Genomic DNA, 26,364 nt, shown 5'->3' on the forward strand with positions numbered 1-26,364 from the left:
ACCTTTTCAGATTGTGACTCAGCTTTGCTAGAGTTCCCAGTTAGTGGTGTCCAGAGCTCTTAAGCACATGATGAGCGGATAATTTATACGCTTTTTGGCATTGTTTTTAGGTAGTTTTTAGTAAGTTCAAGCTACTTTTAGGGATGTTTTCATTAGTTTTTATGTTAAATTCACATTTCTGGACTTTACTATGAGTTTGTGTGTTTTTCTGTGATTTCAGGTAAATTCTGACTGAAATTGAGGGATTTGAGCAAAACTCTGAAAAAGGCTGACAAAAGGACTGCTGATGCTGTTGGAATCTGACCTCCCTTCACTCGAAATAGATTTTCTGGAGCTACAGACCTCCAATTGGCGCGCTCTCAACGGCGTTGGAACGTAGACATCCAGGGCTTTCCAGCAATATATAATAGTCCATACTTTATTCGGAAATTGATGACGTAACTTGGCGTTGAACGCCAAGTTCATGCTGCTGTCTGGAGTTAAACGCCAGAAAAACGTCATGATCCGGAGTTGAACGCCCAAAACATGTCATAACTCGGAGTTCAACTCCAAGAGAAGTCTCAGCTCGTGGATTGATCAAGCTCAGCCCAAGCATACACCAAGTGGGCCCCGGAAGTGGATTTATGCATCAATTACTTACTCATGTAAACCCTAGGAGCTAGTTTATTATAAATAGGATGATTTACTAATGTATTAGACATCTTTGGTCTCAGTTTTGTTTTATTCTTGATCCTAAGAGGCTATTGATCACGTTTTAGGGGGCTGGCCATTCGACCATGCCTGAACCTTTTACTTATGTATTTTCAACGGTGGAGTTTCTGCACACCATAGATTAAGGGTGTGGAGCTCTGCTGTACCTCAAGTTTCAATACAATTACTATTACTTTCTATTCAATTCTCTTTTATTCTTATTCCAAGATATACGTTACACTTAACTTTGATGAATGTGATGATCCCGTGACACTCATCATCATTCTCACCTATGAACGCGCGTGATTGATAACCACTTCCGTTCTACTTTAGGCCGGGTGCATATCTCTTAGATTCCCCAACAGAATCTTCGTGGTATAAGTTAGATAGATGGCGGCATTCATGAGGATCCGGAAAGTCTAAACCTTGTCTATTGTATTCCGAGTAGGATTCTGGGATTGAATGACTGTGACGAGCTTCAAACTCCTGAAGGCTGGGCGTGATGACAAACGCAAAAGAATCAAGGGATTCTATTCCAACCTGATTGAGAACCGACAGATGATTAGCCATGCCGTGACAGAGCATAGGACCTTTTTCACTGAGAGGATGGGATGTAGCCATTGACAATGGTGATGCCCTACATACAACTTGGCATGGAAAGGAGTGAGAAGGATTGGATGAAAGCAATGAGAAAGTAGAGATTCAAGAGGAGCACAGCATCTCCATACACTTATCTGAAATTCCTACTATTAATATACATAAGTATTTCTATCCCTTTTATTTTCTTTTTGTTATTAATATTCGAAAATCTATAAACCAATTTAATCTGCCTAACTGAGATTTACAAGGTGACCATAGCTTGCTTCATACCAACAATCTCTGTGGGATCGACCCTTACTCACGTAAGGTTTATTACTTGGACGACCCAGTACACTTGCTGGTTAGTTGAACGGAGTTGTGAAAACAACCGATGCCATAATAATGATTTCATACAAGTACAAAAGAACATGGATCACAATTTCGTCCACCAAGTTTTTGGCGCCGTTGCCGGGGATTGTTCGAGTATGGACAACTGACGGTTCATCTTGTTGCTCAGATTAGGTAATTTTCTTTTCAAAAATCTTTTTCAAAATTTTTCTTTTATTTTTCATTTTTCTAAACTTTATTTTCGAAAAAATTTTTATAAAAATACAAAAAAATCATAAAATCATAAAAATCAAAAATATTTTGTGTTTCTTGCTTGAGTCTTGAGTCAATTTTTAGGTTTGGTGTCAAATGCATGCTTTAAAAAATCTTTTCTTGCATTTTTCGAAAATCCCATGCATTCATAGTGTTCTTCATGATCTTCAAGTTGTTCTTGATAAGTCCTCTTGTTTGATCTTGATGATTTCTTATTTTGTGTTGTTTGTTGTTTTTCATATGCATTTTTTGTTTGTTAGAGTCCATGCATTAAAGATTTCTAAGTTTGGTGTCTTGCATGTTTTCTTTGCATCAAAAAAATTTTTTTTAATTATGTTCTTGATGTTCATCATGATCTTCAAAGTGTTCTTGGTGTTCATCTTGACATTCATAGCATTCTTGCATGCATTCATGGTTTTGATCCAAAAATTTCATGCATTGAGTATTTTTGTTGTTTTTCTCTCTCATAATTAAAAAATTCAAAAATAAAAAAATATCTTCTCCTTATTTCCCTCCAAATTTTCGAAATTTTGGGTTGACTTGGTCAAAAATTTTTAAAAATTAGTTGTTTCTTACAAGTCAAGTCAAAATTTCAATTTTAAAAATCTTATCTTTTTAAAATCTTTTTCAAAAATCATATCTTTTTCATTTTTTGCTATTTTTCGAAAATTTCAAAAACATTTTTCAAATTATTTTCAAAATCTTTTCCTTATCTTTACATCATATTTTCGAAAATTCACTAATAATTAATGTGATTGGTTCAAAAATTTGAAGTTTGTTACTTTCTTGTTAAGAAAGGTTCAATCTTTAAGTTCTAGAATCTTATCTTGTAGTTTCTTGTTAGTGAAGTAAATAATTTCAAAATTTTTGAATTAAATCTTTTTATCTTTTATTTTATCTTTTTCAAAAAATTTTATCTTTTTCAAAATTTGATTTCAAAATATCTTATCTAACTTAATATCTTCTTATCTTTTTCAATTTTGATTTCAAATCTTTTTCAATCAACTAACTAACTTTTTGTTTGTTTCTTATCTTTTTCAAAACCACCTAACTAATTCTCCCTTTTCTATTTTCGAAAATATCTCTCTCTTTTTCAAAAATTATTTTTAATTAACTAATTGTTTCATGTTTTAATTTTAATTACAACTTATCTCTAATTTTCGAAAATCACTAACCCCCTTTCAAAATTATTTTCGAAATTTCTCTTCTCTTTTCTTCTTCTATTTAATTATTTAATTACTAACACTTCTCTTCACCTCTCTTCATCCAAAATTCCGAATCTCCTTCTTCATTCTTCTACCCCTTTCTTTTTCTACTAACATAAAGGAATCTCTATACTGTGACATAGAGGATTCCTCTTCTTTTCTTGTTGTCTTCTCTTTCATATGAGCAGGAACAAGGATAAAGGCACTCTTGTTGAAATTGATCCAGAACCTGAAAAGACTCTGAAGAGAAAATTAAGAGAAGCTAAATTACAACAATCCAGAAACAACCTTTCAGAAATTTTCGAACAAGAGAAGGAGATGGCAGCCGAAAATAATAATAATGCAAGGAGAATGCTTGGTGACTTCACAAAGCCAACGTCCAAGTTTGATGGAAGAAGCATCTCCATTCCTGCCATTGGAGCCAATAACTTTGAGCCGAAACCTCAGCTAGCTGCATTAATGCAACAAAACTGCAAGTTCTATGGACTTCCATCTGAAGATCCTTATCAGTTTTTAACTGAGTTCTTGCAGATCTGTGAGACTGTAAAGACGAATGGAGTAGATCCTGAAGTCTACAGACTCATGCTTTTCCCTTTTGCTGTAAGAGACAGAGCCAGAATATGGTTGGATTCACAACCTAAGGATAGCCTGGACTCCTGGGATAAGCTAGTCACTGCCTTCTTGGATAAATTCTTTCCTCCTCAAAAGCTGAGCAAGCTGAGAGTGGATGTTCAAACCTTCAAACAAAAAGATGGTGAATCCCTCTATGAAGCTTGGGAAAGATACAAGTAGCTGACCAAAAGATGTCCATCTGACATGTTCTCAGAATGGACCATATTAGATATATTCTATTATGGTCTCTCTGAATTTTCGAAAATGTCATTGGACCATTCTGCAGGTGAATCTATTCATCTGAAGAAAACGCCTGAAGAGGCTCAAGAACTCATTGACATGGTTGCAAATAACCAGTTCATGTACACTTCTGAGAGGAATTCCGTGAACAATGGGATACCTCAGAAGAAAGGAGTTCTTGAAATTGATACTCTGAATGCCATATTGGCTCAGAACAAAGTGTTGACTCAACAGGTCAACATGATCTCTCAAAATCTGAATGGATTGCAACATGCATCCAACAGTACTAGAGAGGCAGCTTCTGAAGAAGCTTATGATCCTGAGAACCCTGCCATGGCAGAGGTTAATTACATGGGTGAACCTTATGAAAACACCTATAACTCATCATGGAGAAATCATCCAAATTTCTCATGGAAGGATTAACGAAAGCCTCAACAAGGCTTTAACAATGGTGGACATAATAGGCTGGGCAATAGCAAGCCATATCCATCATCTTCTCAGCAACAGACAGAGAATTCTGAACAAAACACTTCTAATTTAGCCAATGTAGTCTCTGATCTGTCAAAGGCCACTTTCAGTTTCATGAGTGAAACAAGATCCTCCATTAGAAATCTGGAGGCACAAGTGGGCCAGCTGAGTAAGAAAGTCATTGAAACTCCTCCCAGTATTCTCCCAAGCAATACAGAAGAGAATCCAAAAGGAGAGTGCAAGGCCATTGACATAGTCAATATGGCCGAATGCACAAGGGAGGAGGAGGACGAAAATCCTAGTGAGAAAGACCTCCTGGGACGTTCCTCAAGCAAGAAGGAGTTTCCTATTAAGGATCCAAAGGAATCTGAGGCTCATACAGAGACCATAGAGATTCCATTAAATCTCCTTCTGCCATTCATGAGCTCTGAAGACTATTCTTCCTCAGAAGAGGATGAAGATGTAACTGGAGAGCAAGTTGCTCAATATTTAGGAGCTATCATGAAGCTGAATGCCAAGTTATTTGGTAATGAGACTTGGGAAAGTGAACCTCCCTTGCTCATTAATGAACTGGATACTTGGATTTAGAAAATTCTACCTCAAAAGAAACAAGATCCTGGCAAGTTCTTAATACCTTGTACCATAGGCACCATGATCTTTGAAAAAGCTCTGTGTGATCTGGGGTCAGGGATAAATCTAATGCCACTCTCTGTAATGGAGAAGCTGGGGATCATTGAGGTACAGCCTGCCTTGTTCTCATTACAACTGGCAGACAAGTCATTAAGACAAGCTTATGGAATAGTAGAGGACGTGCTAGTAAAGGTTGAAGGCCTTTACATCCCTGCTGATTTCATAATCTTAGACACTAGGAAGGAAGAGGATGACTGCATCATCCTTGGAAGACCTTTCCTAGCCACAGCAGGAGCTGTGATAGATGTCAACAGAGGTGAGTTAGTCCTTCAATTGAATGGAGACTACCTTGTGTTTAAGGCACATGGCCATCCCTCAGTGACAGAAGAGAGTAAGCATGAAGAGCTTCTTTCAGTTCAGAGTCAAGAAGAGCCCCCACAGTCAAACTCTAAGTTTGGTGTTGTGAGGCCACAACCAAACTCTAAGTTTGGTGTTAAGATCCCATATCCAAACTCTAAGTTTGGTGTGGACAACTATACAACATTGACCTGATCACCTTGTGGCTCCATGAGAGCCACTGTCAAGCTATTGACATTAAAAGAAGCGCTTGTTGGGAGGCAACCCAATTTTATTTATCTAATTTTATGTTATTCTATTTTATTGTTATTCTGTGTTTTATTAGGTACATGATCATGAGGAGTCACGAAAAAATCATAAAAATTAAAAATAGAATCAAAAACAGCAGAAAAAAATTTTCACCCTGGAGGACGCACAGGCTGGCGTTCAACGCCAGTAAGATGCATCTGGCTGGCGTTCAACGCCAGAACAGAGCACCATTCTGGCGCTGAACGCCAGAAACAAGCAACATTCTGGCGCTGAACGCCAGGAATGTGCCCAGAGAGGAAAACTGGCGCTGAACGCCAGTAACAAGCATGAAACTGGCGTTCAACGCCAGAAACATGCTTTACATGGGCGTTGAACGCCCAGAATGTGCACCAATGGGCGTTTAAACGCCAGAATGATGCACGAAGGCATTTTACATGCCTATTTGGTGCAGGGATGGAATTCCTTGACACCTCAGGATCTGTGGACCCCACAGAATAACCTCAGGATCTGTGGACCCCACAGGATCCCCACCTAACATATTCCCACCTTACCTTTTAATCCTAATCACACTCTCCTAATCCAAAAATCACTCTTCCCCATGTCACACTTCCCAACACCTTTCACCAATCACCTCAATTCCTCTTCCCAATTACCCTATTCACCACTCACATCCATCCACTCTTCCCCATAAACCCCACCTACCTTCAAAAATTCAAACCAATTTCCCTCCCATTCCCACCCAAATGGCCGAACATACCTCCCCCCCTTTCCCTATAAATACCCTTCCCTTATACTTCATTTTCACACAACACAACCCCTTCTTCTTCCCCTAAGCCGAACCTACTTCTCTCCCTCTTTACCATATTTTCTTCTTCTTCTTCTTCTCTTCTTTCTTTTATTGCTCGAGGGCGAGCAATATTTTAAGTTTGGTGTGGTAAAAGCATAAGCTTTTTTTTGTTTTTCCATTACCAATGGCACCTAAGGCCGGAGTATCCTCTAGAAAAGGAAAAGGGAAGGCAAAAGCTTCCACCTCTGAGTCATGGGAGATGGAAAGATTCATCTCCAAGAGCCATTAAGACCACTTCTATGATGTTGTGGCAAAGAAGAAGGTGATCCCTGAGGTCTCTTTCAAGCTCAAGAAAAATGAGTATCCGGAGATCCGACATGAAGTCCGAAGAAGAGGATGGGAAGTCTTAACCAACCCCATGCAACAAGTCGGAATCTTAATGGTTCAAGAGTTCTATGCCAATGCATGGATCACTAGGAACCATGACCAAGGTATGAACCCAAGTCCAAAGAATTATCTCACAATGGTTAGGGGGAAATACTTGGATTTCAGTCCGGAAAATGTAAGGTTGGCATTCCACTTGCCTATGATGCAAGGTGATGAACGCCCCTACACTAGAAGGGTCAACTTTGATCAAAGGTTGGACCAAGTCCTTATGGACATTTGTGTGGAAGGAGCTCAATGGAAGAGAGACTCCAAAGGCAAGCCAGTCCAACTAAGAAGACTGGACCTCAAGCCTATAGCTAGAGGATGGTTGGAGTTCATTCAACGCTCCATCATTCCTACTAGCAACCGATCTGAAGTTACTATGGATCGGGCCATCATGATTCATGGCATCATGATTGGAGAGGAAGTAGAAGTTCATGAGGTCATCTCCAATGAAATCTACAAAATAGCCAACAAGCCCTCACCTATGGCACGACTAGCTTTTCCTCACCTTATTTGCCATCTATGTTACTCAGCTAGAGTTATCATAGAAGGAGACATCTCCATTGAAGAAGACAAGCCCATTACCAAGAAAAGGATGGAGCAAGCAAGAGAAGCTCCTCACGGTTCTCAAGAGGTGCATGAGGAAGTTCATCATCAAGAAATCCCTGAGATGCCTCAAGGGATGCACTTTCCTCCAAACAACTATTGGGAGCAACTCAACACTTCTTTAGAAGGATTGAGTCACAATGTGGAACAATTAAGGGTGGAACATCATGAGCACTCCATCATTCTCCAAGAAATAAGAGAAGATCAAAGAGCAATGAGGGAGGAGCAACAAAGGCAAGGAAGGGACATAGAAGAGCTAAAGAACATCATTGGTCCTTCAAGAAGAAGACGCCACTAGAGGTGGATTCATTCCTTGTTCTTTATTTCTTTCTGTTTTTCGGTTTTTAATATTGTGTTTATTTATGTTTTGTGTCTTTATTTCATGATCATTAGTATGTAACCATGCCTTAAAGCTATGAATAAAATCCATTAATCCTTCACCTCTCTTAAATGAAAAATGTTTTAATTCAAAAGAACAAGAAGTACATGAATTTCGAATTTATCCTTGAATTTAGTTTAATTATATTGATGTGGTGACAATACTTTTTGTTTTCTGAATGAATGCTTAAACAGTGCATATTTTTGATCTTGTTGTTTATGAATGTTAAAATTGTTGGCTCTTGAAAGAATGATGAACAAAGAGAAATGTTATTGAGGATCTGAAAAATCATGAAATTGATTCTTGAAGCAAGAAAAAGCAGCGAAAAAGAAGAAGCTTGTGAAAAAAAAATGGCGAAAAAAAAAATTTTAGAAAGAAAAAGAAAAAGCAAACAGAAAAAGCCAATAGCCCTTAAAACCAAAAGGCAAGGGTAAAAAGGATCCAAGGCTTTGAGCATCAATGGATAGGAGGGCCCAAGGAAATAAAATCCATGCCTAAGCGGCTAAATCAAGCTGTCCCTAATGATGAGCGGATAATTTGTATGCTTTTTGGCATTGTTTTTAGTATATTTTTAGTATGATCTAGTTAGTTTTTAGTATATTTTTATTAGTTTTTAGTTAAAATTCACTTTTCTGGACTTTACTATGAGTTTGTGTGTTTTTCTGTGATTTGAGGTATTTTCTGGCTGAAATTGAGGGACCTGAGCAAAAATCTGATCCAGAGACTCAAAAGGACTGCAGATGCTGTTGGATTCTGACCTCCCTGCACTCGAAGTGGATTTTCTGGAGCTACAGAAGCCCAATTGGCGCGCTCTCAACGGCGTTGGAAAGTAGACATCCTGGGCTTTCCAGCAATATATAATAGTCCATACTTTGCCCAAGATTTGATGGCCCAAACCGGCGTTCAAAGTCACCTCAAGAAATTCCAGCGTTAAACGCCCAAACTGGCACCTAATTGGGAGTTAAACGCCCAAACTGGCACTAAAGCTGGCGTTTAACTCCAAGGAGAGTCTCTACACGAAAAAGCTTCATTGCTCAGCCCAAGCACACACCAAGTGGGCCCGGAAGTGGATTTTTATGTCATTTACTCATCTATGTACTAGTTTTCTATAAGTAGGACCTTTTACTATTGTATTTAGAGAGACTTTTGGTAGCTATCTTTGTTTATGCTATCTTAGACCTTTGGAGGCTGGCCATTCGGCCATGCCTAGACCTTGTTCTTATGTATTTTCAACGGTGGAGTTTCTACACACCATAGATTAAGGTGTGGAGCTCTGCTGTACCTCGAGTATTAATGCAATTACTATTGTTCTTCCATTCAATTCCACTTGTTCTTTGTCCAAGATATCACTTGTTCTTCAACTTGATGAAGGTGATGATTGACGCCCATCACCATTCTCACTCATGAACAAGGTGACTGACAACCATTCTTGTTCTACAAGCATCTGAGGCTTAGTGAATATCTCTTGGATTCTTTAATCGGAATCTTCGTGGTATAGGCAGGACCTGATGGCGGCATTCAAGAGAATTCGGAAGGTCTAAACCTTGTCTGTGGTATTCTGAGTAGGATTCAATGACTGAATGACTGTGACGTGCTTCAAACTCCTAGCAGGCTAGGGCGTTAGTGACAGACGCAAAAGTATCAATGGATATTATTCCGGCCTGACCGAGAACCGACAGCTGAATTCCGCTATGCCGTGACAGGACATATGCAATCGCTTTCACTGAGAGGATGGGAGGTAACTGCTGACAACAGTGAAACCCTACACGAGCTTGTCATGGAAAGGAGTAAGAAGGATTGGATGAAGGCAGTAGGAAAGCAGAGAGACGGAAGGGAAGGCATCTTCATACACTTGTCTGAAGCTCTTACACCAATGATATACATAAGTATCTCTATCTTTATCTTTATGTTATTTTCGTTCATCATCATATACATTTGAGTTTGCCTGACTAAGATTTACAAGATGACCATAGCTTGCTTCAATGCTAAGAATCTCCGTGGGGTCGACCCTTACTCACGTAAGGTATTACTTGGACGACCCAGTGCACTTGCTGGTTAGTTGTGCGAAGTTGTGTAATGCCATGGTATTGAGCTACCAAGTTTTCGGAGCCATTACCGGGGATTATGAGAGTTGTGAAAAAGTATTGTTCACAATTTCGCGCCACCAAGTTTTTGGCGCCGTTGCCGGGGATTGTTCAAGTTTTGAGCAAGCTTTTGGTAACAATGCCTGGGATTGTTCTAGTTTGGACAACTGACGGTTCATCTTGTTGCTTAGATTAGGTATTTATTTTTTTCGAAATTCTTGAAGATGAATTCTAGAGTTTCATGATGATTTATTGAAATCTGGCTGGCTGAGAAGCCATGTCTAATCTGATTGGACCGAGGTTTCAACTTATCACCACAAGAGCTTGTTGATTTTCATCAATTTTGCTTTTGGAGCAGTGATCCGCTAAGGCTTGGCTGACCTTTGGTCATGTCTAGTGTTTTGGACCGAAGCTTTCTTTGAAAGCTTGGCTGGCTGTGAAGCCATGTCTAATTCCTGGACCGGAGTCTTAGACTAGCATTGCACTGATTCCTGGAATTCTCATTAAGAATTTTGATACCTTTTTCCACTTAATTTTCGAAAAACACAAAAAAATTACAAAATCATAAAAACCAAAAAAATATTTGCTGTTTCTTGCTTAAGTCTAGTGTCTCATCTTAAGTTTGGTGTCAATTACATGCATTCATTCATGTGTCTTAAGGATCTTCAAGTAATTCTTGATGATTTCTTGCTCTGATCTTTGAATTCTTTTGGCTTGAGTATTTATGTGTCTCATATAGTGTCAGTAGTACACAAACTGCTAAGTTTGGTGTCTTGCATGCATTGTTATTTGATTCTTGTTGCATTTTGATTATTAAAAATCCAAAAATATTTTTAATTTGTGTCTTTTCAAGTCAATAATACAAAGAATTGAAGATTCAGAACATACTGCAGAGGAATTATACAGAAAAAGCTGAGCATTCAAAAATGCCCAGTGAAGAAGGCAGACTGGCGTTTAAACGCCAGCCAGGGTACCTGGCTGGGCGTTTAACACCCAAAGAGGTAGCATTTTGGGCGTTAAACGCCAGAATGTATACCATTCTGGGCGTTTAACGCCAGGATGGTGCTAGGAGGAGAATTTTGTTTTCAAATCAATCTTTTTTCAAGTTTTCAAAGTTTTTCAAAACCAAATCTTTTTCAAATCATATCTTTTCAATCAAATGTTTTCAAAATCAATTTCTTTCCTTTTTCAAAGATACTTACTAACAATTAATGATTTGATTGAACATTTTTTGCCTTTTCTATTAAGGAAGGTTTTATGTTTGAATCATATCTTTTCTTGTTAGGCAAGTCATCAATTTTTTTTAAATCACATCTTTTCAAATTGTTTTCAAATCATATCCTTTAAAATTGTTTTCAAATCATATCTTCTCAATCACATCTTTTTAAAACCATAACTTTTCAATCAAATCTTTTTAACCTCATTTTTTTTTTTAAATAGTTTTCAATCAAATCTTTTTAATTTCTAATTTCAAAATCTTTTTCAAAAATCACTTGATTTCTTTTTCACTTTTAATTTTCGAAAATTATCAATCAAATTTTCAAAATGTTTTCAAAATCTTTTAACTGAATTTTCGAAAATTCTCTTCCCTCCTTCCCACATCCTTCTATTTATGGAGTACCACTCCTTCTAAATGCACAATTCGAACCTTATCTAAATAAAGTTCGAATTCTTCTTCTCCTTTTTCTTACTATTTCTCTTTTCCTCTGACACTTCAAGGAATCTCTATACTGTGACATAGAGGATTCCACATTTTCTTTTTCTCTCCTCTTTCATATGAGCAGGAGCAGAGACAAAGGCATTCTTGTTGAAGCTGATCCTGAACCTGAAAGGACCTTGAAGAGAAAGCTAAGAGAAGCTAAAGCACAACTCTCTTTAGAGGACCTGACCGAATTCTTCAGGAAGAAGAACACATGGCAGCCGAAAACAACAACAATGCCAACAATGCAAGGAAGGTGCTGGGTGACTTCACTGCACCTACTCCTGATTTCTATGGGAGAAGCATCTCTATCCCTGCCATTGGAGCAAACAACTTTGAGCTTAAGCCTCAATTAGTTCTCTAATGCAACAGAATTGCAAGTTCCATGGACTTCCAATGGAAGATCCTCATCAGTTCTTAGCTGAATTCTTGCAAATCTGTGACACAGTCAAGACTAATGGGGTTAACCCTGAGGTCTACAGACTGATGCTATTCCCTTTTGCTGTAAGAGACAGAGCTAGAATATGGTTGGATTCTCAACCTAAAGAAAGCCTGGACTCTTGGGAAAAGCTAGTCAATGCCTTCTTGGCAAAGTTCTTTCCACCACAAAGATGGAGTAAGCTTAGAGTGGAAGTCCAAACCTTCAGACAGAAGGATGGAGAATCCCTCTATGAAGCTTGGGAAAGATACAAACAATTAATCAGAAGATGTCCTTCAGACATGCTTTCTGAATGGAGCATCATAGGTATTTTCTATGATGGTCTCTCTGAACTATCCAAGATGTCTTTGGATAGCTCTGCTGGAGGATCTCTTCATCTGAAGAAGACGCCTGCAGAAGCTCAAGAATTGATTGAAATGGTTGCAAATAACCAATTCATGTACACTTCTGAAAGGAATCCTGTGAACAATGGGACTAGTCAGAAGAAAGGAGTTCTTGAGATTGACGCTTTGAATGCCATATTGGCTCAGAACAAGATATTGACTCAACAAGTCAATTTGATTTCTCAAAGTCTGTCTGGAATGCAAAATGCACCAAACAGTACTAAGGATGCTTCATCTGAGGAAGAAGCTTATGATCCTGAGAACCCTTCAATGGAAGAGGTGAATTACCTAGGAGAACCCTATGGAAACACCTATAATTCTTCATGGAGAAATCACCCAAATTTCTCATGGAAGAATCAAGAGAGACCTCAACAAGGTTTCAATAACAATAATGGTGGAAGAAACAGGTTTAGCAATAGCAAGCCTTTTCCATCATATTCTCAGCAACAGACAGAGAGTTCTAAGCAGAATACTTCTGACTTAGCAACAATGGTCTCTGATCTAATAAAGACCACTCAAAGTTTCATGAATGAAACAAGGTCCTCCATCAGAAATTTGGAAGGACAAGTGGGATAGCTGAGCAAGAAAATTACTGAACTCCCTCCTAGTACTCTTCCAAGTAATACAGAAGAAAATCCAAAAGGAGAGTGCAAAGCCATAAACATGGCCGAATATGGAGAGGAAAGAGAGGAGGAGGACGCCACTGAGGAAGACCTCAGTGGGCGTGTACCAATCTCCTCTGAGTTCCTCAATGAGGAACCATGGGAATCTGAGGCTCAAATTGAGACCATAGAGATTCCATTGGACTTACTTCTGCCATTCATGAGCTCTGATGAGTATTCTTCCTCTGAAGAGGATGAGTATGTCACTGAAGAGCAAGTTGCTAAATACCTTGGAGCAATCATGAAGCTAAATGACAAGTTATTTGGAAATGAGACTTGGGAGGAAGAACCACCTTTGCTCACCAAAGAACTGGATGACTTGTCTAGGCAGAAACTGCCTCTAAAGAGGCAAGATCCTGGGAAGTTTTCTATACCTTGTACCATAGGCACCATGACCTTCAAGAAGGCCTTGTGTGACTTAGGGTCAAGTGTAAACCTCATGCCTCTCTCTATAATGGAGAAATTAGGGATCTTTGAGGTGCAAGCTGCAAGAATCTCATTAGAGATGGCAGACAATTCAAGAAAACAAGCTCATGGACTTGTAGAGAATGTTTTGGTGAAGATTGAAGACCATTACATCCCTACTGATTTCATAGTCCTAGAGACTGGGAAGTGCATGGATGAATCCATCATCCTTGGCAGACCCTTCCTAGCCACAGCAAAGGCTGTGATTGATGTTGATAGAGGAGAGTTGATCATTCAAGTGAATGAAGAATCCTTGGTGTTTAAGGCCTGATGACAAGTCATCATATACCCATTTTTCAAGCTAATTTCACTTGTTTTGTTAGCATTTATGCACTTTCTTGCATCCTAAGTTAGTGATTTGGAGTGAAAATGCATAACTTCTCTAAATCAAGCAACCACTATGAAATTAATGATAAATCATGAGGTTTAAGCTAATTTTAATTGCATTTTAATTGATTTATAAGCCTCTTGAATTTAGTGATGCTTTGAGTGGTTGTTTGGTTTATTTTAGGTGAAGAAAAGAAAAGAAAATGGAAAGCGTGGCATAAAAAGTGTAGCCAAAGAAAGAAAAGCGTGGCCAAATCAAGAGGAGGCGTGCCGCATTATAATGGGGAAGCAACCTTGCCCTCCACAAGGGCAGAATGCCCTCTAGGAGGGCAGCATCAAGTAACCAAACCAAGACAAGGCAACCTTGCCCTGCCCACTCCAAGGGCAGAGCACAAAATGGTGCCTTGGAGCCAAGAGAAGCAAACTCTGCCCTGCCCTTGTGGAGAGCAGGATCGGGCTCCATGAGAAAGAAATCCAAGGAAAAATAGCTCCCATGCAAGCCACAAAGTTCGAACCAAGAACCATGAGGAAGCCAAGCCTTGAGACCAAATAGCGTGTCAAGAAATCAAAAGAAAAAGTAGCGTGTTTGCAAGCCACCAGATTCGAACACGGGCCATGAGATTGGGAACCTTGCCCTGCCCTTGGCGCGGGCAGGGCAGCATTTGAAATTGGCGCATCACACACAAGACCTTGGCGCACCAACTCTGCTTCCTGGCGCACCAAACCATTCCTGCCCTGCCCTTGGCGCGGGCAGGGAGCATCCACGCGTCAACTTGCTTCGCGCGCACGCGCGCTCCTCAAATCTAGCATCATCCGCGCATCAACGTGCAGCACGCGCACGCGCGCCTCTCAATCCTGGCAGCACCAAGCGCACGCACGCATCACGTTCTGGCGCAGCAGCTTTCCCGCCCTGCCCTTGGCGCGGGCAGGGCAGCCTCTGGCGCACCAAACTTGCACCAACACGCATCATGGCCGCACCAATTGCTAGCCCAAGCATCAATTTTCTGCCCTGCCCTCCACAAGGGCAGGGCAGCCTCCTGGGAGTGGATTTTGGGCCAAAAATTCAAATTAAAATTTAATTTGAATACATTTCTTCACCAATCCAAAAGCCCATCCAAATCCCAAAATCCAAGAATAGAAAGTGTATAAATAGTAGTTAGTTTGATGTAATTAGGACTTTTACCTTTTAGCTACCTTTATGCACCTTTTGTCAATTTTCACTTTGAGCTTTTGAATTTCTAGCTTTCTGTTGAGATTTCTGAGAATTGGGGAGGGAATTGATCTCTCTTCTCCCTCGTTCTTGCCTTAGGGATTTTACTCTTCTGTTTCTGAGATTTGGGTGTGAGAAATTGAGGAAATTCTGTCTCAATTCCCATTCAATTTCTCTTTAATTCACTTTCTGCATAATTGAATCTGTTTCCATTTCCTTTACTGCTTCTTCTTCTAATTTTCTTGTCAATTGCTTTGTTCATTTGGATCTAGGAAGGCAATTAGAGATCTAGGCTCTGCTACCTAGTCTCTTGAGACCTGAGACCCAATTTGGCTCTTGGTTCTTCTGTGAACCTTGCTGCATTTAATTTCCTTGCTGATTTAATTCTCATTGCTCTCATTTCAAGTTCTAATCTCTTTATTTGCTGCAATTTACTTTTTCTTGTTTAGATCTTGCAATCCCATTCCTCAATTCCCTTTTATCTTCTAGCAATTTATCTTTCTTGCCATTTAAGCTACTGCAATTTACCTTTCTTGCACTTTAAGTTTCAGTCATTTAATTTCTTGTTCCTTAAGTTTCTGCACTTTTACAATTCTGTTCTTAAATTTACTGCCCATTTCCCTTTCCCCCTTTACATTTACTGTCATTTACTTTCTGTTAAACACAAATCACTCAACCAACACTTGATTTGCTTGACTAAACCACCCACTAAACTAAAATTGCTCAATCCTTCAATCCCTGTGGGATCGACCTCACTCTTGTGAGTTATTATTACTTGATGCGACCCGGTACACTTGCCGGTGAGTTTTGTGTTGGATCGCTTTCCACACATCAAGTTTTTGGCGCCGTTGCCGGGGATTGAAATAGATTGACAATGATTAAGTAAAGTGGAGGTCTAGATTAAGCACTTTTTCTTTTCTGTTATTCTAACTCCTACTAATACACTAACTGTTTGAGTTTTTGCTTAAACTAACCAACCAAAACCTCATTCTAGCAATAGATTGAAGTTTTGTTAACACTCTGGGTTTGTGTGTTTATTGTTGTGTGTTTGTATGTCAGGTATAGGAAGATCCTCTACTATCCACTCTGAAATTGATCAAAGGACTCTTCGGAGAATAAGAAGAGCTGAAAGAGGGAAGAATATTGTTGGAGAAGAAGAAGAATCTGAGGAGGAATTCCAAGATATGGAAGGAGATACTAGTCAGCCAGGAGGAGGAGCCAACAATAACCAACAGAGAAGAGTCTTAGCTTCATACACATTTGCAAATGCTAGGCATTGTGGGAGTAGCATTCTTCCTCCCAATGTCAATGCCAACAACTTTGAACTCAAGCCACAACTCATAACTCTGGTGCAAAACAATTGTTCTTTCGGAGGAGGACCTTTGGAGGATCCAAACCAACATTTGTCCACCTTTTTGAGAATCTGTGATACAGTGAAGACAAATGGTGTACCTCCTGATAGCTATAAGTTGCTTCTCTTCCCATTCTCTCTCAGAGATAAAGCAACTCAATGGCTAGAGACCTTTCCAAAAGAAAGCATCAACACTTGGGATGACTTGGTGAGCAAGTTCCTTGCCAAATTCTACCCTCCTCAAAGAGTCCTAAGGTTGAAGACAGAGGTTCAAACATTCACTCAATTGGAGGCCGAGAGCTTATATGAAGCATGGGAGAGATACAAGGCTCTATTGAGGAAGTGTCCACCAGAGATGTTCACTGAGTGGGACAAGCTACAAAATTTCTATGAAGGCCTTACTCTTAAAGCTCAAGAGGCTCTTGATCACTCTGCCGGAGGCTCTCTACAACTCATGAAAACCACAGAGGAAGCTCGAAACCTCATTGATATGGTGGCCAACAACCAATATTTCTTTGCTCATCAAAGACAACGCCAACCATCACAAAGAAGAGGAGTCATGGAGTTGGAAGGAGTTGATTCAATCTTAGCTCAAAACAAGATGATGCAGCAGCAAATCCAACAACAATTTGAGCAAATGGCTAAGAGGATTGATGGCTTGCAAGTGGCAGCAGTGAGCACCACAAGCCAACCTCCAAACACTTGGGTGCAAAATGAAGAAATTCAAGAGGAGCAACAACAAGAGCAGGTTCAATACTTGCACAACCAGAATCAGGGAACAAATGAAGTTTATGGAGAGACTTACAATCCATCTTGGAAGAATCATCCAAACCTCAGATGGGGAGACAACCATAATCAAAACCAACAACCATGGCAAAGAAACACAGGCCAAAACAATTGGAAAAACACAAACCACAACCCCCAGCCAACCACTAACCAAAATTCATACAGAAAACCACAAAACAACTACCCAAATTCTAACCAATACCCACCTAATAACCACCCAACTAACCAAAACACTTATCCTCACCCATCAACACCCCAAAATCAACCCACCTCACAAGACTCACAGAGAATCACCCATCTAGAATAGCTCATGGAAAAACTGATGAAAAGCCAAGAACTAACCACCAAGAATCAAGAAGCTACCATGAAGAACTTAGAGAGGCAAATTGGCCAAATCTCTAAGAAGATCTCTGTTGAGAAACCATCAAGTTCACTACCTAGTGATACCATTCCCAACCCAAAGGAAGAATGCAAGGTGGTGCAACTGAGAAGTGGAAGGGTGTTAACAGATGGCAACCAAGGAGCAACCAAAGAGTTCATGGAAGATATCACTGAGCCAACAAAAAAGGATGAAGCCATTAACAAGGATAAGATAAGCAAGAATGCTCCAGAAAAACTCACAGAAGAAGATAACAAGCCACAGAATCTGAAGAAAGGAAAGAAGATCATGGAGGAACCAATTCCAGAACAGCATCAAGTGGTGAAGAGCTCAACATCACCACTACCTTACCCACAAAGATTTCACAAGGAAAGAAAGGATCAGCACTTCCACAAATTTCTTGAGACTTTCAAGAAGTTGGAAATCAACATACCTTTGGCAGAGGCTTTGGAGCAAATGCCCCTGTATGCTAAGTTTCTAAAGGAGCTCATCAACAAGAAAAGGGATTGGAATGAGAAGGAAACCGTGATGCTTAGCGAAGAGTGTAGTGCACTCATCAAAAAGGGACTTCCTCCCAAGCTTGAAGATCCTGGAGGATTCTTCCTACCATGCACTATTGGGAACCTGTTTATCAACAAGGGGATGTGCGATCTAGGAGCAAGCATAAATCTAATCCCATATTCTCTAGTGAAAAAGCTTGGCATAGAGGAAGTAAAACCAACAGAGATGTCTTTGGAATTGGTGGATCAATCAATAGTCTATCCTAAGGGGCTAATTGAGAACCTTTTAGTTAAGGTTGGCAAGTTCATCTATCCGGCAGACTTTGTAATCCTAGGTTCTTCAGAAAATGGAAATGACTCCATAATACTTGGTCGACCATTTTTAGCCACTGCTAGAGCCATTGTGGACATTGAGCAAGGAGAGTTAACTCTGAGGATGCATGAGGAGAGCATCATCCTGAAAGTCTTTCCAGAAGAACAAAAAGATGAAGAAACAGGCAAAATGAGTGATGATCCCCTTCCAAAGCAATCAACTGAAAAGGAATTGGAACAGAAAAACAAACAGATGCAAGAAGAAAAGGGGATTCACAAGGAAGCAGGGGTGATCAGCAGAAAGGAAGGCATCACAACTCAAGTAACTGCCCAGAAGGGAAGATCAACAAGCAAGAAAAAGGTGAAGAATAAGAAAAAGGCTCACAAAGGGTGGAAGAACAAGAAAATCCCAACTGAAGGATTTTCTAAGGGTGATAAGGTGCAATTAATATACCAACAACAGGGAGCAGAAGATTATTACACTATCAACCAAATTCTTTCTTTTGAACATGTGGAGATTGAACATCAAGGCACTCAGAGAAAGCTGACAGTGAGGGGTGACAAGTTGAGACACCACCAATATCAACCACCCTAAAGGGAGGTCAATGTCAAGCTAATGACAATAAAAGAGCGCTTGTTGGGAGGCAACCCAACCTGAGGTAGTTTCTTTTCATAACTTTTCAATAAAAATGTTGAGTAATTGGTATGGATTGCAAGGAGCTAAGTTTGGTGTTGCACACCAAAACAATTTGAGGAAGAATGAAAACTTCTAAGTTTGGTGTTCCACCAAAAATATCATTTAATACATTCTCACCTCTTGCATGATTCTAACTCCAAGCAATCAACCACATTACTCAACTGTTAAATTGTTTTCTAGCTTTAAATCCATTAACCTTTAGCAAGGATACATGGTTTCAAATATGGTTAACTTTATACATTTGAGACAGTGGCAAAACAATTAAGTTTGGTGTTCACACACCAAAACAAATCCTGAAACCACACTCAGTTATGCTTACTAACCATATGATCAAGGGCTTGAGAAGCAAGCAACTTTGAGGATTATGCAGGACATGAATCAGTAATTGAAGACACTATGCATTTTGACTCAAAGGGAACATAGCAGAAAGAAAAATCAAAGAGCTGCAACTACAAAGGTTGTATCTGAACTTAACTCTTGCTGCTGTGTGATATTTTGAATTTAGAAACCATTATATGCCTTGCTAAAGTGTTCATCTAGTTGCAAGTGAAATTGTTTGTGAAAATGATAAGTCTGCATAATGCTTGTATCCATCACTCAGATTTAAATTTTGCTTTGCTTCCCATATGCTTAAATAAAAGAGTTTGGTTTGAATTGAAAAGTAAAATATCCAATGTTGCATGAGTATGAATGGAAGTTGGTGGTGGCACATGTGTTTGATTAAATGCATAACTCATGAGATAAGTGTTGCATAATATCATTCTCATTCAATTGTGAGTTAGCTTGCTGTTACATAGACCTTTATCAATAATGAAGCACCCTTGGTAACAAAAACAGAAAGAAAAGGAAGAAAGAAACAGCCAAAATGGCAAGAAAAACAAAGAATAAAGGTTGGACACCAATGGTTTGGACCCTAGGACAAATGCCTGTGGTGTTCTTGTACTGAGATCTGCTTGGATGAGTAAATTCTAAGGGGTATTTTGAAACCCAGTCACTTAGATCAACTGATTTGGGATGGCCAATTGAAAATCCACAATAAAGAGCAACTTAGATACAAAGCACTTAGTGATCCAAAGAGATGCTGGGCATCAATGATCCTAGGAAGAATTAGTGAGCTAAGTGTCTGTGGTGGAAAGATGTTGAGCAAAATAAAAGAAAATGAAGCCAAAGGCTAAGCTGCAACATTTAACACCAAACCTCTAAAAAATAAAAGCTTGTTAAAGCATCATAAGCCAAAAAGAAGTTAGCAAGGGAGTGATCAAAAGGAGAGTCTTATAACAGCAAGTTTAGCAAACCTTGGATGCAAAATGTGTATTATGCAGCAGCAACAATAAGTGAGTATCATTGTCTGCATAAATGCCCCATAAATTGAAGTTCTGCTATCTGCATAATAAGGATTTGTGTTCTTTTCTTATTCATATCATTTACTCTTAGTTTTGATGCTTGCTTGGGGACAAGCAAGGTTTAAGTTTGGTGTTGTGATGACAAGTCATCATATACCCATTTTTCAAGCTAATTTCACTTGTTTTGTTTGCATTTATGCACTTTCTTGCATCCTAAGTTAGTGATTTGGAGTGAAAATGCATAACTTCTCTAAATCAAGCAACCACTATGAAATTAATGATAAATCATGAGGTTTAAGCTAATTTTAATTGCATTTTAATTGATTTATAAGCCTCTTGAATTTAGTGATGCTTTGAGTGGTTGTTTGGTTTATTTTAGGTGAAGAAAAGAAAAGAAAATGGAAAGCGTGGCATAAAAAGTGTAGCCAAAGAAAGAAAAGCGTGGCCGAATCAAGAGGAGGCGTGCCGCATTATAATGGGGAAGCAACCTTGCCCTCCACAAGGGCAGAATGCCCTCTAGGAGGGCAGCATCAAGTAACCAAACCAAGACAAGGCAACCTTGCCCTGCCCACTCCAAGGGCAGAGCACAAAATGGTGCCTTGGAGCCAAGAGAAGCAAACTCTGCCCTGCCCTTGTGGAGAGCAGGATCGGGCTCCATGAGAAAGAAATCCAAGGAAAAATAGATCCCATGCAAGCCACAAGGTTCGAACCAAGAACCATGAGGAAGCCAAGCCTTGAGACCAAATAGCGTGTCAAGAAATCAAAAGAAAAAGTAGCGTGTTTGCAAGCCACCAGATTCGAACACGGGCCATGAGATTGGGAACCTTGCCCTGCCCTTGGCGCGGGCAGGGCAGCATTTGAAATTGGCACATCACACACAAGACCTTGGCGCACCAACTCTGCTTCCTGGCGCACCAAACCATTCCTGCCCTGCCCTTGGCGCGGGCAGGGAGCATCCACGCGTCAACTTGCTTCGCGCGCACGCGCGCTCCTCAAATCTAGCATCATCCGCGCATCAACGTGCAGCACGCGCACGCGCGCCTCTCAATCCTGGCAGCACCAAGCGCACGCACGCATCACGTTCTGGCGCAGCAGCTTTCCCGCCCTGCCCTTGGCGCGGGCAGGGCAGCCTTTGGCGCACCAAACTTGCACCAACACGCATCATGGCCGCACCAATTGCTAGCCCAAGCATCAATTTTCTGCCCTGCCCTCCACAAGGGCAGGGCAGCCTCCTGGGAGTGGATTTTGGGCCAAAAATTCAAATTAAAATTTAATTTGAATACATTTCTTCACCAATCCAAAAGCCCATCCAAATCCCAAAATCCAAGAATAGAAAGTGTATAAATAGTAGTTAGTTTGATGTAATTAGGACTTTTACCTTTTAGCTACCTTTATGCACCTTTTGTCAATTTTCACTTTGAGCTTTTGAATTTCTAGCTTTCTGTTGAGATTTCTGAGAATTGGGGAGGGAATTGATCTCTCTTCTCCCTCGTTCTTGCCTTAGGGATTTTACTCTTCTGTTTCTGAGATTTGGGTGTGAGAAATTGAGGAAATTCTGTCTCAATTCCCATTCAATTTCTCTTTAATTCACTTTCTGCATAATTGAATCTGTTTCCATTTCCTTTACTGCTTCTTCTTCTAATTTTCTTGTCAATTGCTTTGTTCATTTGGATCTAGGAAGGCAATTAGAGATCTAGGCTCTGCTACCTAGTCTCTTGAGACCTGAGACCCAATTTGGCTCTTGGTTCTTCTGTGAACCTTGCTGCATTTAATTTCCTTGCTGATTTAATTCTCATTGCTCTCATTTCAAGTTCTAATCTCTTTATTTGCTGCAATTTACTTTTTCTTGTTTAGATCTTGCAATCCCATTCCTCAATTCCCTTTTATCTTCAAGCAATTTATCTTTCTTGCCATTTAAGCTACTGCAATTTACCTTTCTTGCACTTTAAGTTTCAGTCATTTAATTTCTTGTTCCTTAAGTTTCTGCACTTTTACAATTCTGTTCTTAAATTTACTGCCCATTTCCCTTTCCCCCTTTACATTTACTGTCATTTACTTTCTGTTAAACACAAATCACTCAACCAACACTTGATTTGCTTGACTAAACCACCCACTAAACTAAAATTGCTCAATCCTTCAATCCCTGTGGGATCGACCTCACTCTTGTGAGTTATTATTACTTGATGCGACCCGGTACACTTGCCGGTGAGTTTTGTGTTGGATCGCTTTCCACACATCAAGGCCCAAGGACATCCCTCTATCATCATGGAGAGGAAGCATGAAGAGCTTCTCTCAAAACAGAGCCAAGCAAAGCCCCCACAGTCAAACTCTAAGTTTGGTGTTGGGAGGCCACAACCAAACTCTAAGTTTGGTGTTGAACCCCCACATTCAAACTCTAAGTTTGGTGTTGGGAGGTTCCAACACGGTTCTGAGTATTTCTGAGGCTCCATGAGAGTCCTCTGTCAAGCTAATGACATTAAAGAAGCGCTTGTTGGGAGGCAACCCAATGTTTTATAGCTAACTATTTTCTTTTGTTATTTTATCTTTTTTGTAGGTTGATGATCATAAGAAGTCACAAAAACAATGAAAAAAGCAAAAACAGAATGAAAAACAGGAAGAAAAACAGCACACCCTGGAGGAGAGGAAGCTGGCGTTCAAACGCCAGTAATGCTAGCTGTTGGGCGTTTAACGCCCAGTCTGGCACCATTCTGGGCGTTTAACGCCAGAAAGGGGCACCAGACTGGCGTTAAACGCCAGTAAAGGGCAACAACCTAGCGTTAAACGCCAGGAATGGGCACCAGCCCGGCGTTTGACGCCAGAAATAGCTCAAAACGTGATTTTGAGCAACATTTGGTGCAGGGATGACTTTTCCTTGACACCACAGGATCTGTGGACCCCACAGGACCCCACCATCAATCTCTCTCTTCTTCCCCCATTCACCAATCACCTCAATACCTCTTCCCCAAAAACCCTTCACCTATCAAATCCCATCTTTCTCTTCACCACTCACATCCATCCTTCATAAATCCCCACCAACCTCACCCTTCAAATTCAAACCACTTTCCCTCCCAAACCCACCCATCATAGCCGAACCATTACCCCCCCTCTCTCCTATATATACCCTTCTTCAACCCTTCATTTTCACACAACCTAAACACCCCTTCTTTCCCTTCTTGGCCGAACACACCACCTTCCCCCTCTTCCTCATTTCTTCTTCTTCTACTCTCTTCTTTCTTCTTTTGCTCGAGGACGAGCAAACATTTTAAGTTTGGTGCGGTAAAAGCGTTGCTTTTTCGTTTTTCCATAATCATTTATGGCATCCAAGGCCGGAGAAACCTCTAGAAAGAGGAAAGGGAAGGCAAAGGCTTCCACCTCCGAGTCATGGGAGATGGATAGATTCCTCTCAAGGGTGCATCAAGTCCACTTCTATGAAGTTGTGGCCTTGAAGAAGGTGATCCCCGAAGTCCCCTTTTCACTCAAAAAGGGTGAATATCCGGAGATCCGCCATGAGATCCGAAGAAGAGGTTGGGAAGTGCTTACCAACCCCATTCAACAAGTCGGAATCTTGATGGTTCAAGAGTTCTATGCCAATGCATGGATCACCAAGAACCATGACCAAAGTGTGAACCCGAATCCAAAGAATTATCTCACTATGGTTCGGGGGAAATACTTGGATTTTAGTCCGGAGAGTGTGAGGGTGGCGTTCAACTTGCCTATGATGCAAGGAGATGAGCACCCTTACACTAGAAGGGTCAACTTTGATCAAAGGTTGGACCAAGTCCTCACAACCATATGTGAAGAGGGCGCACAATGGAAGCAAGATTCAAGAGGAAAGCCGGTTCAATTAAGAAGGCATGACCTCAAGCCCGTGGCTAGAGGATGGTTAGAGTTCATACAACGCTCAATCATTCCCACTAGCAACCGGTCCGAAGTTACCATAGACCGGGCCATCATGATCCATAGCATCATGATTGGAGAAGAAATAGAAGTTCATGAGGTTATAGCCCAAGAACTCTACAAGGTGGCGGACAAGACCTCCACTTTGGCAAGGTTAGCCTTTCCTCATCTCATCTGTCACCTCTGTTATTCAGTTGGAGTTGACATAGAGGGAGATACCCCCATTGATGAGGACAAGCCCATCACCAAGAAAAGGATGGAGTACACAAGAGACCCCTCTCACCATGAGATCCCTGAGATTCCTCAAGGGATGCACTTTCCTCCACAAAATTATTGGGAGCAATTAAACACCTCCCTAGGAGAGTTGAGTTCCAACATGGGACAACTAAGGGTGGAGCATCAAGAACACTCCATCATCCTTCATGAAATTAGAGAAGACCAAAGAATCATGAGGGAGGAGCAACAAAGACAAGGAAGAGACATTGAGGAGCTCAAGCACTCCATAGGATCTTCAAGAGCAAGAAAGAGCCGCCATCACTAAGGTGGACCCGTTCCTTGATTTCCTTGTTCTTTATTCTTCTGTTTTTCGATTTTTATGCTTTGTGTTTGTCCATGTTTGTGTCTTGTGATCATTAGTAGCTTAGTGTCTATGCCTTAAAGTTATGAATGTCCTATGAATCCATCACCTTTCTTGAATAAAAACGTGCTTAATTGAAAAGGAAAGAATTGCATGAATTCTGAATTTTATAATAGTTTAATTATTTTGATGTGGTGGCAACACTTTTGTTCTCTGAATGTATGCTTGAACAGTGCATATGTCTTTTGAACTTGTGGTTCATGAATGTTGGCTCTTGAAAGAATGATGAAAAAGGAGACATGTTACTGAGGATATGAAAAATCATTAAAAATGATTCTTGAAGCAAGAAAAAGCAGAAAAAAAAAAGAGAAAAAGCAAACGAAAAAAAAAAAAAGAGAAGAAAAACCGAAAAAAAAAGAGAAAGAAAAAGAAAGAAATAAAGTTGTGATCCAAGGCAAATAAGAGTGTGCTTAAGAACCCTGGACACCTCTAATTGGGGACTTTAGCAAAGCTGAGTCACAATCTGAAAAGGTTCACCCAATTATGTGTCTGTGGCATGTATGTATCCGGTGGTAATACAGGAAGACAGAGTGCTTTGGGCCACGGCCAAGACTCAAGAAATAGCTATGTTCAAGAATCATCATACTTTACTAGGAGAATCATTAACACTATCTGGATTCTGAGTTCCTAAAGAAGCCAATCATTCTGAATTACAAGGGATAGAGTGAGATGCCAAAACTATTCAGAGGCAAAAAGATAAAAGCCCTGCTCATCTAATTAATACTGATCTTCATAGATGTTTTTGGAATTCATTGCATATTCTCTTCTTTTTATCTTATTTGATCTTCAGTTGCTTGGGGACAAGCAACAATTTAAGTTTGGTGTTGTGATGAGCGGATAATTTGTATGCTTTTTGGCATTGTTTTTAGTATATTTTTAGTATGATCTAGTTAGTTTTTAGTATATTTTTATTAATTTTTAGTTAAAATTCACTTTTCTGGACTTTACTATGAGTTTGTGTGTTTTTCTGTGATTTCAGGTATTTTCTGGCTGAAATTGAGGGACCTGAGCAAAAATCTGATCCAGAGACTCAAAAGGACTGCAGATGCTGTTGGATTCTGACCTCCCTGCACTCGAAGTGGATTTTCTGGAGCTACAGAAGCCCAATTGGCGCGCTCTCAACGGCGTTGGAAAGTAGACATCCTGGGCTTTCCAGCAATATATAATAGTCCATACTTTGCCCAAGATTTGATGGCCCAAACCGGCGTTCAAAGTCACCTCAAGAAATTCCAGCGTTAAACGCCCAAACTGGCACCTAATTGGGAGTTAAACGCCCAAACTGGCACTAAAGCTGGCGTTTAACTCCAAGGAGAGTCTCTACACGAAAAAGCTTCATTGCTCAGCCCAAGCACACACCAAGTG

At 40.1% G+C, this 26,364-nt stretch overlaps 2 non-coding genes across 2 annotated transcripts; both read right to left on the minus strand.

The window, feature by feature from the left end:
• Nucleotides 1-3,788: 3,788 nt before the first annotated feature.
• LOC130964630 (small nucleolar RNA R71) lies at nucleotides 3,789-3,892 on the minus strand. The gene has a single exon (XR_009080716.1). It is a non-coding gene; the product is annotated as a small nucleolar RNA R71 (small nucleolar RNA).
• An 8,340-nt stretch (nucleotides 3,893-12,232) lies between these two features.
• On the minus strand, nucleotides 12,233-12,340 carry LOC130964286 (small nucleolar RNA R71). Its single transcript, XR_009080387.1, has one exon. It is a non-coding gene; the product is annotated as a small nucleolar RNA R71 (small nucleolar RNA).
• Nucleotides 12,341-26,364: the final 14,024 nt, after the last annotated feature.

Source organism: Arachis stenosperma, chromosome 2 (genome assembly GCF_014773155.1).
Source record: "Arachis stenosperma cultivar V10309 chromosome 2, arast.V10309.gnm1.PFL2, whole genome shotgun sequence".
Classification (NCBI taxonomy): Eukaryota; Viridiplantae; Streptophyta; class Magnoliopsida; order Fabales; family Fabaceae; genus Arachis; species Arachis stenosperma.